The following is a 19,579-nucleotide window of genomic DNA, read 5'->3' as shown; positions in this document are numbered from 1 at the left end:
TATAAAGAAACAGGCTGATCTGCCCAGTCTTTGTTGTGGTTTTGAATCTGAAATATCAACTTGTAACCACAGAGAAAACATAGTTGTGAGTTTTGAACGACTGACACCTACTAGAGCCTGAGGATGGAGTTGCGGTTTACCTCTGGTATGTTTCTTAGGTAGGGTCTTCTATTGTTCTTAATATTCTGTTTCATAATGCTTTCACCTTTAAGAATAAATGTGCTTGCATAGAAAGAGCTGTGTGGTGACTTGTAACTGCAGGCTATTACACTGGTCATAGCCTTTGGAGAGAAACAAAAGCAGAGACACTGGCTTGCTTAGGAAGTCTGGCTTGCTGGGAATACCAGAGTCTAGGCAGGGAACTGTAGAACCTAGAAAAACCCTGGTCAGGAGGGAGTGAGATGCGGGTCTCTGCCCAAGAAAGGTGATGGCTGGAAGCCAGAAACTTTTAAGTGTGTGCCCTCAAGGGACCACAGAGAGGGAATACAGATGCAGTTACTCTGGAACTGTGAAAATGCATGTACATAGTCCTCACTGAGGACTGTTAGTCAGAAATACAGCTTTGTAATGTCTATATGTAAAGTTCAGACAGACTTTCACAAACGTCCAATGGAAAGTAAAGAACACTTTGGATTTCCTTCTCTGTGTATATAAAATTTCACCCTTAACTTTGCACTGACAAGCTCACTTCTCCCGCTTCTTCCTACCACATAAATTATATTTGTCATGTTGCTGTGGCAACAAATTAGTTTTCTGGGTTTGTAAGGTAACGTCATGGAAACCATTTGGTTCCTTACCTTTCACCACTTAAAGAGTCTCAGATCTAAGGTAAGCATATCTTTACACATTTTTCTTTTAGAAACACTTAAATAAGTGTTGCATTAAGTGTGTACAAGAAACACTGTCATAGCAGATACTGTATCAGAAAAGATAATTGAGTTTAAGGCCAAAAGGGACCACTGCAGCATGCTGTAGCACAAGGCCATAGAATTTCACTCAGTAATTCTTACATCAAGCTCAATAACTTGTGGTTAAACTAGACCATATCTTTTAGAAAGAACTGCAGTGTTGATTTCAAGATTTTGAGTGATGGAGAATCTGCCACATCCTTTGGGAGGTTGTTCCAACAGTTAACTATGTTTTTAAAAAAGTCACTATCATAAGTAATATTAAACTGAGTAATGTTGGTGTAACGCTTGCAATACCACAGGATTGGCCAAATCTTGATACAATGGAAAGGACCAACTCACCGTAGACACATGTCACTTGTGCTGATGGTTGAGTCTGGACAATCACTACAGCAACTCTAGAGACATGCCTTTTGCTGAATCCCCCACAAACTTGGGCTTCCCCCCTTTACTCTTTTCATGAAGCCATGACATAGAACAGCAAAAACATGCACCTTAGCCTAAATTAAGCATATTAGGAAATATTTAAGGGTTAGAGCAGCACATTTTGTTTATTTATTTTGGCATAATGTATAGAATTGTGCCTTCTCTGCACAGCTCTGAACCACTGTTGATGGGGGGAAAAAGGCTGGCATAAAACAATTTAAGCTTAATGAAACTGTTAATTTTTAGAGTAGCAGCCGTGTTAGTCTGTATTCGCAAAAAGAAAAGGAGTACTTGTGGCACCTTAGAGACTAACAAATTTATCTGAGCATAAGCTTTCGTGAGCTACAGCTTCATCCGATGAAGTGAGCTGTAGCTCACGAAAGCTTATGCTCAAATAAATTTGTTAGTCTCTAAGGTGCCACAAGTACTCCTTTTCTTTTTGTTGATTTTTAGTTTGTGCAGTTTCAGAAATTTTTATAAGCTACCCTGAAAGCAAAAAAGGTCAACTTTGAGGTTGATCTATTTTGTGTATACAGACAGCATAACATACTGCAGTTAATATATTTATACACATACATATCAAACAAGTGTATTTGCATATGCACATAGTAACTGCATTTTTCCATCTTACCATAACTCAAGAACAGATAAAGGGAATTTGCCCAAACTTATTTAAAAAGAGTTACCTCCAAAATAGAAAATCAGTCCCAAAGATCAATATTTTGGAAAGTTACAGCACTCTCTTTTACAGTGTTAATTAAAGAGTGTCAGACAGCTTCCATAATACTTTTGCTACTGCCCTCTGTACATAATTACCAAAGGCAACACACATAAAATAATATTTTTGCCCTAAATTACTGTTTATGGAAAACGTACTGAGCTAGGGACAATGTGATGAAAGATGTGATTAGGAATACTTATTTACTATTCACTCAAGTAACATTTCAATCACTACATTTTCTGTTAAACTGCTACTGTTTTTCCAACATTTGATTACAAACTGGTTTATGGAAAATACTTCTTGGAAAATACTGCTTCTAAAAGAGAAAGTCATAGGTAAGCCCTCTGATGTCCTTTTAATTATATTGTTATATATTACATTAACACAGTGGACAATATCCCGTCTTAAGCAACCACTTTGCAGCATTCTCAAAATTATGAGTGCAACCTTTGCCAACAACAGCTTTTTGCTTGGGTCTGGGTAGTTTCACAAAAAGAAAATCACAAATCATGTAAAACACTGAAGAATTTTTCTTTAGTTTCATTAACACTCTACTGCGATAAGTGTGAACAGCAAAGGAAAAAACCCACACCTTGGCATCCCAATGTCTAAGCCACTATAAGCAGATTTTTCCTCTATGGTTTTGAATACAGCATCTATATATATAATGCATACAAACCAGGGACATCATGCAGAATACCAATGGGACAATTAAATGGGTAAAATTTTAAAAAAGCTGAGTTAGCTGTTTTCTTACTCAGGTGGGATTTCAAATTTTCCAGTAATTGTGAAGTAAATATCTGGCACAAGAAAATGGATTAAGCATCTTTCTTTCACAATTATAATGGATGATGAACCCAGAAAGAAAAAACAAGCAATACAGAACACACCTGCCTTGAACCAGGATGGAATGAAAGAGTCATAATACCCCAAGAGAATTTGACCCACTGCTACATACAGAGGCTCTAAAATGTTTTTGAATGTCTGAAACACCACATGCAAGTTGGACCCTTGCAGTGAGGAGCATGTGGGATCCTGAAACATTTGATAGTCTGCTTGGAACTCAAAGAAAAGAGTCACTAGATGTCAACAGTTTCACTAAATACTACCCTGTCTTCAATTGCTCTATTGCTTTGCCCCCACAAAACCAACTCCTGTCTGTATGCTCTCATTTTGGATTGTAAGCTCTTGGATTGTAAAATCGGAAACATCACCCTCTTCACTCTATGAGAAGTGTCTTGCATATCTCTAGTACTACATAAATAATAAGCTTCTTGAAACAAAGACTGGACTTTTTCTGACCATTCATGTTTTATAAGGCCTGATCCAGATGCCATTGAAGTCAACAATAGACAGACTCCTATTGACTTCAGTGACATCTGGATCAGGCTCAAGGTGTGGAATAAATACGTAATACTGTGTATGCCAAGTTCCATAAACATCATTTACATGAGAAGTATATAGTGAAACACCAACCAATTTATGCCTATCTAGGACTTCACGGTTGTCACTGAGCTGCACATCAACAAGCATAGTAGTAGTTGCAGCAAGAGGGTGCTCAGATCATGAGGGAAATCTGTTACTTTACTCTATCGCATCCACCATCTACCTAGCTCTCTTCACATCATTATCAACGTTGAATGCCTCTCAACAAGGTCTAATCAAACTATGCAGATTAAGAATTATTGCTAACACTATGGTAACTTGAAAATGATTGAAGGTGCATTCTTTACTTCTTTTCTTACAAAGTAATGTTTTGATGGAAAAAACTCAGCAAATGTCACTCACAAACAGAATTTGTCAGAAGTTCTTGAACATAAAGGAACAGAGGATTAATGGATTGACTGACTTATTTTGCAGTTTTAACAGCCCGCAGACATAGTACAGAACAAAGCTCAATGGAAGGCATCTGGGGTATCATCCCAAAATGCATCCAACAAAGCTATCTGCATGGCCACAAGAACAAATATCACTAATATACCAGAACACGTTGTTTTTATAAGTGGCTTATTTACAGAAAAATTAATAGCTGTAATGTACAAAGATTGTTTATTTTACATCCTCTCATATCTAATTAAGGATAGGAGGAAATTGAACTTAAACACAGCCTGTAACATGCCTGCTAGTAACATGGTAGTGGATGGCAACTTAGCTTGCTCTTTGTAGCCAAGTGAACGATGGTGGAGAGAGAATGGTAGCTTATTCTAGAAACACAAGGTCCATTACCAATACTATGATATTTCTGCTAAATTGCTCAACAGTGAAATAATTCCTGGTGTTTTTTAAATTGTCTGCATTAAGCCCCAGCGTTCAACCTTCAAGTTACAGTTGAATGGTGCAGTTCACACTTCTAAGAGCTACTGTTTCAGTAGAAAGATGGAGGAGGTCAGTGTTGAACTAGCTCACATTTGATAGATTACCCTCATAACCTCACTAGAAACTTCAGTTAAATTGAAAGAGTAAATTCTGCAGAAAATGATGGCCCATCAGGCCACACATTATATAACATAACATCTTCAGCTGACTCAGTTCAATCCCTGCCTGTTGAGTACGGGCGGCAAGTGAGCTCCCCATTCATGGCGGCTAGCCCCCAGCCCCGTCCCTTCCACCCGAGGCCCCTCTCCTTCTTCCCCCCACCACAGCCTGAGGAGCCCCGCCCCAGCTGCCCCAAGTCCCAGTCCAAATCCAAGGCTGCCGGCCGCCCCGCCCCAGCTGCCCCAGGCTGTTGGCCAGTTGCCCCAAGCCCCAGCCGGCCCAAACACCAGCCCGCCCCCTCTGATACCCACCGCCCATGCTGTTGAGCCCTGTCACAGGAGCTCATGGGTCTCCTAAAACCCGGCCAGCTATAGAAAAGAGGTTTGGTAGGGGTTCAACTAAAACCTCCAAGCAACAATCCATTAGCTGTTTGTTGGGCCATCTGCAAAAAATCAATGGTGTCTCACTCCCTCCACCACTGACCTCTTCTCTTCCCCTACATGCAATCCTCCATATCTGAAGCTCCTGACATCTGCAACAGCCCTTCTGTGTCTCTCACTCATTGTCTCAGTCGTTTCAGCACTCAGCTGAAATATCTTTCTCCCTTGCTTATTACCTCACTTTCTCTCCCCTTCCCACCCTTCTTATCTGTGTTTTGGAGAGTACAGTTTACATGAAAAAAAATCGTAAAAAACAAAGTTGCATTGTATTGTACACATGATAGACCCATCTGACCCTAACGTTACTACTCTAAGCTGCAGAGACAGGCACTTCCCTCCTCCACTCTTCACAAGGCCTATGCCAATATGCCCTATGAGAAAGTTCTTATTAAAGACATTTTTAAAAATGCATTACATGGGAACTACAGGCCAGTCAGCCTCACCTCAGTCCCTGGAAAAATCATGGAGCAGGTCCTCAAGGAATCAATTCTGAAGCACTTAGAGGAGAGGAAAGTGATCAGGAACAGTCAGCATGGATTCACAAAGGGCAAGTCATGCCTGACTAATCTAATTGCCTTCTATGATGAGATAACTGGCTCTGTGGATGAAGGGAAAAGCAGTGGACGTGCTGTTCCTTGACTTTAACGAAGCTTTTGACACTGTCCCCCACAGTATTCTTCTCAGCAAGTTAAAGAAGTATGGGCTGGATGAATGGACTATAAGGTGGATAGAAAGTTGGCTAGATTGTCGGGCTCAACGGGTAGTGATCAATGGCTCCACGTCTAGTTGGCAGCCGGTATCAAGTGGAGTGCCCCAGGGGTCGGTCCTGGGGCCGGTTTTGTTCAATATCTTCATAAATGATCTGGAGGATGGTGTGGATTGCACTCTCAGCAAGTTTGCAGATGACACGAAACTGGGAGGAGTGGTAGATACGCTGGAGGGTAGGGATAGGATACAGAGGGCCCTAGACAAATTGGAGGATTTGGCCAAAAGAAATCTGATGAGGTTCAACAAGGATAAGTGCAGAGTCCTGCACTTAGGACGGAAGAATCCAATGTACCGCTACAGACTAGGGACCGAATGGCTTGGCAGCAGTTCTGCAGAAAAGGACCGAGGGGTGACAGTGGATGAGAAGTTGGATATGAGTCAGCAGTGTGCCCTTGTTGCCAAGAAGGCCAATGGCATTTTGGGATGTATAAGTAGGGGCATTGCCAGCAGATCGAGGGACGTGATCGTTCCCCTCTATTCGACATTGGTGAGGCCTCATCTGGAGTACTGTGTCCAGTTTTGGGCCCCACACTACAAGAAGGATGTGGAAAAATTGGAAAGAGTCCAGCGGAGGGCAACAAAAATGATTAGGGGACTGGAACACATGACTTATGAGGAGAGGTTGAGGGAACTGCGGATGTTTAGTTTTCAGAAGAGAAGAATGAGGGGGGATTTGATAGCTGCTTTCAACTACCTGAAAGGGGGTTCCAAAGAGGATGGCTCTAGACTGTTCTCAGTGGTAGCAGATGACAGAACAAGGAGTAATGGTCTCAAGTTGCAGTGGGGGAGATTTAGATTGGATATTAGGAAAAACTTTTTCACTAAAAGGGTGGTGAAACACTGGAATGTGTTACCTAGGGAGGTGGTGGAATCTCTTTCCCTAGAAGTTTTTAAGGTCAGGCTTGACAAAGCCCTGGCTGGGATGATTTAGTTGGGGATCGGTCCTGCTTTGAGCAGGGGTTTGGACTAGATGACCTCCTGAGGTCCCTTCCAACCCTGATATTCTATGATTCTATGATATTACAGTTTTAAATTTATATTAAATAATTCTCAAAGTATCCTGAAGCCTTTGTATTGAAACATGTTGAAATGCCACTGATCACTTTCCTTCTCGACCCATATAACCTGAAGTACACGAGATACTTTACGTAACCCTCCACAAACTTGGCTTTATTGATGTCACATGAGAGAAAGGAAAAATGTGAAGACTAATGAAAGGAAACTGTACAGACAGTTAGTAAACCATGAACAACTGCCCAAAGAATTGTAAAAAAAAAAAAAAAACAAACACTAACTCTGAAGATAGTTTCCATGTGTTTTGATTAGATACAGTATTGTGTGCAAGGAAACACACAAAATGTGTAATTTTTTTTAGTTAAACTTTTCTATAAGCCACAGAAGATAGACTGAATAAGCATATTATCAAAGTAGTCTCATCCTGCTATATGAATAATACCCACATTTTATAGGATGATTTATTAATATCCTTACATGCAGATCCTACATAATATGTACACACAGAGATAAATCAGGACACACTTCCTACTAGATGAACAATCTTGGTAATGTCTTAGAAACAAATCAAACATAACAACCAATGGCACCGACTACTGTACAATCACCATGAGGTTCATTACAATTACGGTACCCGTAGGCATGCTTTATTTATTTATTTTAAGACTGTGACTACCATATGGAAAGTATCCAAATACAAAAGTCAAATGTGTAATTCAATCAACCCCCCCCCAGGAAATAGTCTATGTATGGCTTCAGAGGCCGTAAGCTATTTTGTACAAGCAAAAACAAAAGTGTGGAAAAAACGAAGTGCTGTAAACTTAATGAAGTGTAAGATGAAGTGTGCATTACTGCAGCTTAGCTTTGTTTGCCGAGCTTAAAATAAAAAGAGGTAGGTTACTCAAGGAATAATATTCATTGCTGACACATAATTGTCCTTCATACACACTAATATTTTGAAGTGAAACTTGGAGACAAGGTGACAATCATGGTCCAGAGATCCCAAAGGGAGAGCAGAAGATTAAAACCCCCCAAATGAGCAGGCGAACCAACTGATTGTATTGTATTATTGTACTAGAAAAGTATCCCAAGTAAGGTCTTTAATGTTCTGTACTAGATGGTCTTTATGAGATATGTATGCAAACTGTAGTTATGAACCTATGTATGTATATATAAAACTGTTCTCATAACCCAACCACACCTCACAGAGGGATTCATAGATTCATAGATATTTAGGTCAGAAGGGACCATTATGATCATCTAGTCTGACCTCCCGCACAATGCAGGCCACACAATTTCACCCACCACTCCTGCAAAAAACCTCACACCTATATCTGTGCTATTGAAGTCCTCAAATCGTAGTTTAAAAACTTCAAGGAGCAGAGAATCCGCCAGCAAGTGACCTGTGCCCCATGCTACAGAGGAAGGCGAAAAACCTCCAGGCCCAGGAAACCAGCTCAAAGTAACTATCCATTGTTCGGTCCAGGAAAAGACAATGATGGGCCATTAGAGTTAATGGGGAGAGATTAAGACATCCAGCTATCAAACCAAGAGGAAATTTCCCTACTCTGAATAGTTATGAGTCATCATGGACAGAGAAAAAAGGAAAATACCTTTTAAAAGCAGGCTTCGAACAGAAAGTGCAAATCCAGACAATGAGGCCTGGTCTACACAACGAGTTTATGTCGGATTTAGCAGCGTTAAATCGAATTAACCCTGCACCCGTCCACACAAAGAAGCCATTTTTTTCGACATAAAGGGCTCTTAAAAATTATTTTTGTACTCTTCCCCGAGGGGATTAGCGCTGAAATCAACATCGCCGTTTCGAATTAGGGTTAGTGTGGACGCAATTCAAAGGTATTGGTCTCCGGGAGCTATCCCAGAGTGCACCTTTGTGACCGCTCTGGACAGTGCTCTGAACTCTGATGCACTGGCCAGGTGTACAGGAAAAGCCCCGGAAACTTCTGAATCTCATTTCCTGTTTGGCCAGGCGAGCTCATCAGCACAGGTGACCATGCAGTCCCAGAATCGAAAAAGAGCTCCAGCATAGACCACACGGGAGGTACTGGATCAGATCACTGTATGGGGAGAGGAATCCGTGCTATCAGAACTACGTTCCAAAAGACGAAATGCCAAAACATTTCAAAAGAATCTCCGAGGCCATGAGGGACAGAGGCTACAGCAGGGACGCAACACAGTGCCGCATGAAACTTAAGGAGCTCAGACAAGCGTACCAGAAAACCAAAGAATCAAACGGATGCTCCGGGACAGAGCCCCAGACATGCTGCTTCTATGCTGAGCTGCATGCAATTCCAGTGGGGGCCGCCACCACTACCTCACCCCGTCCGTGGACTCCGATGATGGGGTACTCTCCGCCAGGCCTGAGGATTTTGCGTACAGGGAAGATGAGTAGGAGGACAACGAGCTTGAGGAGAGCACACAGCACACCGTTCTCCCCGACAGCCAGGATCTTTTTCTCACCCTGACTGAAATACCCTCCCAACACAACAAAGCTGGAGAAGGGACCTCTGGTGAGTGTACCTTTTTAAATACAATACATGTTATAAAAGCAAGCGTTTTTTAATGATTAAGTAGCCCTGAGGACTTGGGATGCATTCGTGGCCAGTACAGCTACTGGAAAACTCTGTTAACGTGTCTAGGGATGGAGCAGAAATCCTCTAGGGACATCTTCATGAAGCTCTCCTGGAGGTACTCTAAAAGCCTTTGCAGAAGGTTTCTGGGAAGAGCAGCCTTATTCTCTCCTCCATGGTAGGACACTTTACCACGCCATGCTAGTAGCAAGTAATCTGGTATCATTGCATGACAAAGCCTGGCAGCGTATGGTCCCGGTGTTTGCTGGCATTCAAGCAACATCCGTTCTTTATCTCTCTGTGTTATCCTCAGGAGAGTCGTGATATTCATAGTAACCTGGTTGAAATAGGGGAATTTAATTAAGGGGACATTCAGAGGTGGCCATTCCTACTGGGCTGTTTCCCTGTGGCTGAAAAGAAATCCTCCCCGCAGTTAGCCACACGGTGGGAGGTGGGGGGCCACTGGTGCTGAGCTGTTCGCGTTTGGCTAGGAGGGATCGTCCCTGATATCAGCCACGTGGTGGGGTGAGGGGTAAAGCAATCATCCCAGAGAATTGGATGGGGTGGGGGTTAGTTTGGTTTCTGCTGCTGCACGTTAAACAGGAAACCTCAGCACTAAATGGCCAATTCAATGGGTTTTGTTTGTTATGGGAGAGGAGGGCACTACTGTTATGAAGGCTGCAGAAGCCAAAAGACTATGGCTTACCATGGCTGCCTGCAAGCCGAATTCTGTTGCCCGGCACTGCATGTGTGATCTCTAATACCAAAGCCACAGGCACTCAATATAAGATGCAAAATGCGATCTTGTACCAAAATCACATGTGTTGTGTAATATGAATAGTGTTGTTCACCGTGAAAGCATATCCATTGTTCTGTAAAATGTATCTTTTTAAATACTTCACTCCCTTCTTTTTCCTCCAGCAGCTGCAAATGTTTCAAGCCTCCCGCCTCCATCCCAAAGGCTATCTCAGATAAGGCAGTGAAAAAAACACACGCGATGAAATGTTCTCTGAACTCATGCAGTCGTCTGGCACTGACAGGGTTCAGCAAAATGTGTAGAGAGACACAACAGCAAAGTACAGGAAAGTGGCCGATGAACGTGAGGAGAAGTGGCAGCAGGAAGATCAGAGGAGCCATGAGGCAACGCTGGGGCTACTGCAGGATCAAACTGACATGTTCCGGCGCCTGGTGGAGGTTCATGAACGGCAGCAGGATCACAGACTGCCGCTGCAGCCCCTGTCTAACCGCCCTCCCTCCTCCACAATTTCCACAGCCTCCTCACCCAGATGCCCAAGAACGCGGGGGAGGGGGACGGGAAGGCGGCTCTGGGCAGCCAACCACTCCACCCCAGTGGACAGCCCAAGCAACAGAAGGCTGTCATTCAAGAAGTTTTAAAGTGGCCTTTTCCTTCCCTCCTCCCATAACTCACAAGATACCCCACCCAGGCTATCTCCCTATTTTTATAATCTATTAATAAAGAATACATATTTTTAAACGATAATGACTTTGCAAGAAAGCTGTGATTGAAGCACCGGGTGGCTTACAGGGAATTTAGAGGCAACCAAGGGGGCAGGTTTTCATCAAGGTGAAACAAACAGTATCCTGGCCAGTCATGAAACTGGTTTTCAAAGCTTCTCTGATGCGCGGTGCTTCCTGCCGTGCTCTCCTAATCGCCCTGGTATCTGGCTGTGCGTATTCAGCGGCCAAGAGATTTGCATCCATCTCCCACCCCGCCATAAACGTCTCCCCCTTACTCTCACAGATATTGTGGAGCACACAGCAAGCCGCAATAACAATGGGAATATTGGTTTTTCTGAGGTCTAACCGAGTCAGTAAACTGCGCCAGCGACCCTTTAAACATCCAAATACACATTCTACCGCCTTTCTGCAGTTGCTGAGCCGATAGTTGAACAGCTCCTTACTACTGTCCAGGGTGCCTGTGTATGGCTTCATGAGCCAGTGCATTAAGGGGTAGGCTGGGTCCCCAAGGATAACTATAGGCATTTCAACATGCCCAACAGTTATTTTCTGGTCTGGGAAGTAAATCCCTTCCTGCCGCCGTTTAAACAGACCAGAGTTCCTGAAGATGCGAGCGTCATGAACCTTTCCCAGCCATCCCACATTGATGTTGGTGAAACGTCCCTTGTGATCCACCAGTGCTTGCAGCACCATTGAAAAGTACCCCTTGCGGTTTATGTACTGGCTGCCCTGGTGGTCTGGTCCCAAGATAGGGATATGTGTTCCGTCTATCGCCCCACCACAGTTAGGGAGTCCCATTGCAGCAAAGCCATCCACTATGACCTGCACATTTCCCAGAGTCACTACCTTTGATAGCAGCAGCTCAATGATTGCATTGGCTACTTGCATCACAGCAACTCCCACAGTAGATTTGCCCACTCCAAATTGATTACCGACTGACCGGTAGCTGTCTGGCATTGCAAGCTTCCACAGGGCTATTGCCACTCGCTTGTGAACTGTGGCTGCTCTCATCTTGGTATTTTGTGCTTCAGGGCAGGGGAAAGCAAGTCACAAAGTTCCATGAAAGTGCCCTTATGCATGCGAAAGTTTCGCAGCCACTGGGAATCATCCCAGACCTGCAACACTATGTGGTCCCACCACTCTGTGATTGTTTCCCGGGTTCAGAATTGGCGTTCCACAGCATGAGCCTGCCTCAGTAACACCATGATCTCCAGATTGCTGGGGACCACGGTTTTAGAGAAAAGTGTGCTCATGTTCTCATCACCGTGCTGCAGTCACCTCCTCGCCTGGTTTTTCAGGTGCTGGTTCTACATAAACTGCACGATAATGTGCGAGGTGTTTACAATGGTCATAACTGCTGCTGTGAGCTGAACAGGCTCCATGCTTGCTGTGCTATGGTGTCTGCTCGGGCAATCCAGGGAAAAGGACGCGAAATGATTGTCTGCTGTTGCTTTCATGGAGGGAGGGAGGGGAGGGAGGGTTGACTGACTACATTTACCCATAACCACCCACGACAAATTTTTGGCCCCCATCAGGCATTGGGAGCTCAGCCCAGAATTCCAATGGGCAGCAGGGACTGCGGGATAGCTACCCACAGTGAACCGCTCAGAATGTCGATGCTTGCCACAGTACTGTGGATGCACACTGCCGAATTAATGTGCTTAGCGTGGACGCATGCACTCGACTTTATACAATTTGTTCCCAAAAATCGACTTCTGTAAAATCGGAGTACTTTTGTAGTGTAGACGTGGCCTGAGGAACAGTCTCTATGTGGGAGGCTGTCCATGAACACTAAATCCCCACCACATTTGGGGGCAGGGTGACCATAGTTCCCTATGCTGAATATGGGACACCTGGTAAAATTACTGATATTTAAGCAAGTTCAACATCAATCAGAACTATGCAGTACAATTGTTCAAATTAACATCAAGGGACTGGGCCCCTGTTGAAAAGACATACTGCGTAGTTGGATTATTTTTATTTACCTATCTTTAAAGCTTTAGGGTTCACACAGGAGAGGTGACACACACGAATTCTCATACACTTCTCTCACATGGGGAGGGAGGAAAGGGGTAGGAAGGGGAGAGACACAATGACGGACCTGACTCCCTGCATGGTGCTCTCCACCCTCTATGCCTGGCTGAGCCCCCAGGATGGACTCGCCTTTCCTGGAACCAGGTGCCATGTCTTCCCGAGGCAAGAGGGTCACATGACCCCCATGCCCCAGATTTCTGCCAGGGTTCACACCAGAATATGGCTCCCAGCCTCAGCCTTTTGGTACTGTGTGGGAGGGAAGGGACCTGCTTCCAGCCGTGGCGAGGGAGGGGGAGGGATGACTTGACCCTGTGTCTGAAGAGTTCATCTCTTTCCCTCCCACCCCTCCATGGCTGGAAGCAGCTTGTCCCTTCCTGCTCACATACTGTTGAAAGGCAGCTAATACCTCCAGGCTGCTGCTGGCCACTGACATAACCCAGCTGCCTCCTGTCCCCTGGCTACATTGCAGGCATGAAGGGATTAAGCCCTAAGGATGCATTGTGCACCAGGGCCCAGGGAACCTGACTGCAGGGCAGGACGGATAAAAATCAATGACTTTAAAAGAAATTGGATTTTTATTTAAATAGGTTTTTTCCTCAAAAATGTGATCTAAAGATAGTTTTAATTAAGACACATTATAGCTCAAAGATATATCATCATGGAATAGGGATTATAAATACTAATTCTACAGTATGGGACACTATATTCATGTAGTATTTAAGAAAAGTTTTGTAAATGAGTTACAACAGTTCATGGATTAGGGAACCCAATCTTATGGGGTTCCCCAGGCTTCTGTACAGATTATTAAGGTTAATCTTTGTATCTACCCAATGGGACTCAGTGCTCAGTCTAGAAGATACCATCAGAGATGCTTAGTTTTGCAGTTCTCAAAGTGTGGAATTGTGTCTCCAGAGGAAACATGCTTGTTATAAATAAATAAACAAATAATATATAGAGGTGAGAAGCAACAGACATCAACTCTATCGTCCCTCTGTAAATTTGTGTACACAGAGTCAATTCCCTACCTCTCTCAAAGGGCAAAGTTTCAAAAAGTTCAATGAATAGAAGATTGTGGGGGGTGGAATAGATCTGGAAAAGGAGAAATCGTCTGGAGATAAATGTGAGAAATGAGGGACATGTGCTTGTTTTGTTAAAATATTATATGTTTGCTCTTGAAGAAAAAAATCCAGAATACTTAATGTTGTTGTTTTAGTTAAATAAAACAATTTAAATGTCTGTCTGGTGATGTTCTCCTCCTAGTACAGCATGGCAAGAAAATCTTCCAAATATTAATGATTAACCTGTTGAATTGGAGATATTTATGAAGTCATTGGGAGGTGAACTATCTGATTCAATTGCCTTTGGTAAATGAAATAACCAATCATTCATTCATTTCCTGATATAGCTGTGAAACTAATCTGAAGCGTTTTCAAAATAAATCACTCTTTAAAAACGTATAGTATGTACCTTCTAAAAATGAAACCTACATCTATCTCTGAATTGTGAAGAATATGTATTAAGGTTATAACAACCAACAAGAACGCACTTTTATGTAGAAAACAATGATTAAATCGAGTCTTCCTGATTAGTGATTTAAATCAATTTGATTTAAATCAAATCCACCCTGCTGCAGAGGCTTCAGCAAACCCGGGGAGAGAAGTGGCTCAGTAACAGAGGGTGCCTAGGGGACAGAGCAGCCACACGCTCCCTGGGGGCAGGACCTTGGGTGGGGGGGGGAGAGTGTGTCTAGCCCCTGCCTGGGAGGCTGCTGTGGAGCCTGCAGGGTTGGTGGGTTAACAGGCTGGAAATCGCTCCCCCCACCGCCACTCCAGAGCTAAGCTGAGGGGTAGAGAGGCTTCCCTGTGCCAGTACTATGCGGGACTTTGACACATGCAGGGTTTGGCTCCTCCTGGCCAGCACACCAGGCCCAAGGGTCTTGGGCTTTCCCGAGGCGCCAGCCCAGCCAGACGCAGTGGAGGAAGAAAGGAGCCTGCCAAACAGGCTGTTGATGAGCTGAGCGCAACAACCAGGGGCTGGTTCTCAGCTCAGTGATGGGAGAACTCTGCTCAGTGCCCCGCCAGGGAGGAACATCAAAGCTGAGAGGTGGGATGGGGCAAAGCAGGGAGAGGACAGCAAGAGGGGGAGCACATAAAGGCCAATGGGTGGGCAGCAGAGGCGACACGTAACCGCCACTGCCTGGCCCCTGCCTGCACTCACCAGCTGCCACAGCATGCAGCTACCACCGGCCGGAAACAAGACAGGGGCAAGGCCCTGCTGGCTGAGACCCAGCATGCAGCTGGGGCTGAGCTGACAGACCAGGCGGGGGAGCAGCCAGCCCCATCAGCAACTTTGCACACCCACCCCCATCGTAAGTCACTGGACCCTCCCACTCATTGCTGGTGGGCGGGCAACTGGTGAGCAGGGATCCGGCCAGCAGCAGGACCCATCAGTACTGATGAGTAGGGAAGGGGGAGACAGAAAATATGGGACAAGTTGCCCATTTGTAAGAAAAAGTTGGGACTTAAATTCAGGACTGTCCCTTTAAAAAGGGTTGTCTGGTCACCCTATCTGGGGGTATGCAATTAAACTGTTCAAAGGCAATAGGTAAAACTTTTATTAAAAAAGTGATTTCATCTAATATGAAAGTGTAAAGCCTGAGATTGCTTCTTCATGTTTATTTTCTGTGTCACTTGTGTATGTTTGCTTTCCATTACGATTTCATCTCTGAACGTGTGGTTTTTCTGTTAAACAAACTTTGCTTATTTTTACCCCAAGCTGGTCTCTGGTGTGTAAACTATGTGAAGTGTGTGCACCAAAGTAAGCTGGAGGGCTAATTTCACTCCTTCAAAGTTGATGAAACAGAGGGAGACAGACAGTCCAAGTATCTGGTACTACAGAGCTCAGGGAGGAGGCTGGACAGAAGGGGCTGTTGGTGTCACCTTGATAGGAGAAACGATGCTGGTGCCAAGATGAGACTTTGTGCTTGTGAGCAGGCTACTGGTGTCAGGGAATTGAACCATAACTGAACAGCATAAAAGCCCCTAAGGTTACAGGGCACTGGTGACAGAACCCATTGATCCTTAAAATGTCACAGAGTGTAATTTATATTATTTCAGTGACAATCATGAAAATCTGTTCTTTCTGGCAAAATATGCACCTCAAATCACTAAGTTAACTGTGTGTATATTTGTAATCAAATTGCTACAGAATTTCAAAAGGAAGTTATATAGCTCAAACCATACTTAGCCCCAAAGAATCTTTACTCAATTTACATCCCATTCTTCCACATCTAAAGGAAAACATTCCTTACAAATTCTTTGTTCCTCTTTGTGATAGAAGTAGAAACAGAACATTGAAAATGTGGTGTTCGTTCCAGGATATTGAAGAGACGAGCTGAGTGTGGTAATATCTTTTACCGGACCAACTTCTGTTGGTGAGAGACACAAGCTTTTGATCTTACACAGAGCTCTTCCTCAAATCACTCTCTCACCAACAGATGTTGGTCCAAAAAAAGATATTACCTCATCTACCTTGTCTCTCATGGAAAATGTGTCATTCAAATAAAACAAAATATATATCTGCAAATGGAATATAATGAGGGGGGGAAGGGAAGAGAGTCACTGACGTAACTTGCTTTCTCCAAATGTATTGCCTTCACAGATCCATACTAAGATCACATGCCCTACCATGGAATGATTTCAAAACAGCCATTCTGAGAGCATGGCGAGGCCCTCCATTCTAGCATTCTAAAACAACATGAATAGATGCCCTTATTCGCTAACTGTCCCTTGGATCCTGTATAACCGTGACACAGCCTTTACATCTCCAGGGCAAAAGATCACGTCAATAGGTATCCATAAAGGTAGTAATACACGCAGAGAACAAAACTTACTTCAGTAAGTAACCTCTTTTCACCTTTATGATTCGGTCTTTACAGACTCCCACAAAAGAAACTAGCTAGCAATGACAAGGAGGTCTGGGTGGATTACTACTAATTGAAAAGTGAACAAATGTACTGCTCCCCTGCATGGAAAATCCAGTCTAATCTGGACTCAAAAGAATACTTTTGTAAAGGTAAAAAATGAATTCTAGACAGCAGCTTTGTCGAATCACTCAGCACACTGCAAAACGATTCTGCAGAAGCTACTGCTCAGTGTGGATAAAAATTGATAATTGTATTTAATAAAAACAGATTTTTTAATATAAATACAAGTTTATATTTAAAAGTGAACCTATTTAAAATTAAAATGTGAAATGGTGACAAGCTATATTAAGGCCTAAATTTACTATAAACTATACTATATATATATTAAAATCATTTACATTAAATTTAAAGAGCAATATTAAGCAGTACATGTTTGCTGCTGAAGTTATAGAGTCAAACCACCAAAACGCTGGAAATGACTGGAACCAAAGGTGATGCGTGGGGAGGAGAGGAGGCTCACAGGGTCACATGCCCCTTGGCTTTTATTGAGCATGCTCACATGGACTGAGTATGCCCAGTAACACTGCTGAAGCTGGCTGCCCTCACTCTGTACCTCCGCCCCCAACTATCAGCAGGCACGGGTCATCTCTCCTTGGAACCAGATATTGTTGAAATCCTAAAACAGCTTTTGAGAACAGTAGTCTTTTCTGCATGTGCAGGGAGGATATTTTCTTTATTTTGGTTTATTTAACTAGTTCAGTTCAATGACTATTCATTCGAGCTAGTTCATACAAAATTAAGGAAGCAACTAGTTGTTAAAAATACAGGAAAGCTTGTTTTCATCTTCCAATCTATGAATAAAAAGTAGGCGTGAGAGCATAAGTCTGGACTGTACTAGTATTAAGGTTAAAACCCATTTCTGATCAAAGATTGTGTATGCATGGAATTTGTAAATAAAAGCTAAGGCTACCATTAATCTTTTGTTGCTGTCCATTAATTTTCACTCCTAAAACAAATAAACCAATTTCTTGAATCTATCATTCAGTAACTTCTCAGCAAGAGCTTCAAATTCTGGTATAATTTTTTAATCAGGTAGAACCAAGAAATCATAGAATATTTATATATCAACTGGTTGTATAAAAAACATCATAGACTAAACAAGCTCCAAGCAATTTCCAAATCAAAGACTGTTTGACACTACTTGTTCTCTACAGTACAGAGTACACAGCAAACTAAACCTAAAAGCATCAGGACATATAGACCTCAATTAAAATAACCTTCATAGAACTATTTACAACTGGTCTTGAAAAAGTATTTGCATAACTCGCTTTAACATTCATTTGCTACCAATATTTCTTCTCTTTGTGGTTCAAATGCTATCAGACAGTTTTTTTAATCTTCTATATTGTCTCTGCAACTGTCTAACCACATGCCTTCACTGTGAGACACGCAAATTTCCTTCTTAGAGATGCTCAACATATCTTATAAGAAAACTTGTTCCTAATCATCCTAGAATCTAAGTTCCAAGTCTTGTCAATGTTTGAAACTGCAATGAAACATTATACTAGTCTAACACTACTAATGCAACTTAAAGGTGGTTTCGGGGTTTTTTTTGTTTGTTTGTTTGTTTTTAAAACACACGTTAGACTTCACATCATCATCTAATAAAACTCTGGAATTATAAAATAGATTATGGTAATAATGTGTAGTATGTTTTGTATAACAAGCCAGAACATTGTTAAATCTGGATAGAATAATTTAAATCTGGAGTAGCTGGAGAGGACATGTTGATAGAAATGATCAAACACTCAACCATTCAAGTGACAATAAAGAAAAAAGTCTGCTATGCAGGACTCCAGTCACCTATTTCGTTCAGTAGTTTGATGGACCATTCCTGTTTCATGCGATAATACAGAAACCAAAAGGCATCTAAAAGGTTTAACACAGGGGTAGGCAACTAATGGCATGCACGCCGAACGTGGCACGCGAGCTGATTTTCAGTGGCACTCACACAGCCCGGGTCCTGGCCACCGGTCCCGGGGGCTCTGCATTTTAATTTAATTTAAATGAAGTTTCTTAAACATTTTAAAAACCTTATTTATTTTACATACAACAATAGTTTAGTTATATATTATAGACTTATAGAAAGAGACCTTCTAAAAACGTGAAAATGTATTACTGGCGAAACCTTAAATTAGAGTGAATAAATGAAGACTCGACACACCAATTCTGAAAGGTTGCTGACCCCTGGTCTAACAAATCCTGGCCGCACTGAAGAAGTCAGTGGCAAAACTCCCACTGGCCTCAGATGGGCCAAGATTTTATCCTTTCAATATTCAGAATAATTGTTGCCATTTCGTGGATGTTCAGTTATGCCTTTTGCTCTGGACACTCGAAAAGCTGGACTGAGACTGACAGTAACAAGGAAAAATATCTGTAATTTTGTTTCTTTGAAGGTATCTCACATGTTTGTCACTCAGGGGGTCATGCTGCCAGTTCAAGACGTGACCAAATTCACCTAACTAAAGATTGTTGACCCTAAAAGGAAAGCGTACAATCTTCTCCTGTCCTCACCCATGAAATACAAAGGCCAGTTTCACACCTCTAGATCACGCTGTCTCATCCTCTGGGAAGTTTCTCTAATTTCATGGGAAGCAGAAGCCTCCCAAAAACAAATCAGCTGATAAAAATGAACTATAAAAGACAAAAAGTTTTGGAATTCAAGAACATTTTGAAAGATTTAAGAAAGAAAAATATTACTTCCAGAAGAGGACTCCTCATGACTACCTGAGAATATA

At 42.7% G+C, this 19,579-nt stretch overlaps 1 protein-coding gene across 1 annotated transcript in view; it reads right to left on the bottom strand.

Annotated features, from left to right (window-relative positions):
• Positions 1–19,579, bottom strand: part of BICC1 (BicC family RNA binding protein 1) — a 223,690-nt gene that overhangs the window by 129,693 nt on the left and 74,418 nt on the right. The gene's annotated exons all lie outside the window — the stretch shown is intronic.

Source organism: Lepidochelys kempii, chromosome 7 (assembly GCF_965140265.1).
Source record: "Lepidochelys kempii isolate rLepKem1 chromosome 7, rLepKem1.hap2, whole genome shotgun sequence".
Taxonomy (NCBI): domain Eukaryota; kingdom Metazoa; phylum Chordata; order Testudines; family Cheloniidae; genus Lepidochelys; species Lepidochelys kempii.
Note: the sequence above shows the minus strand (reverse complement) of the source record. Positions and strands in the feature narration are given on the sequence as shown.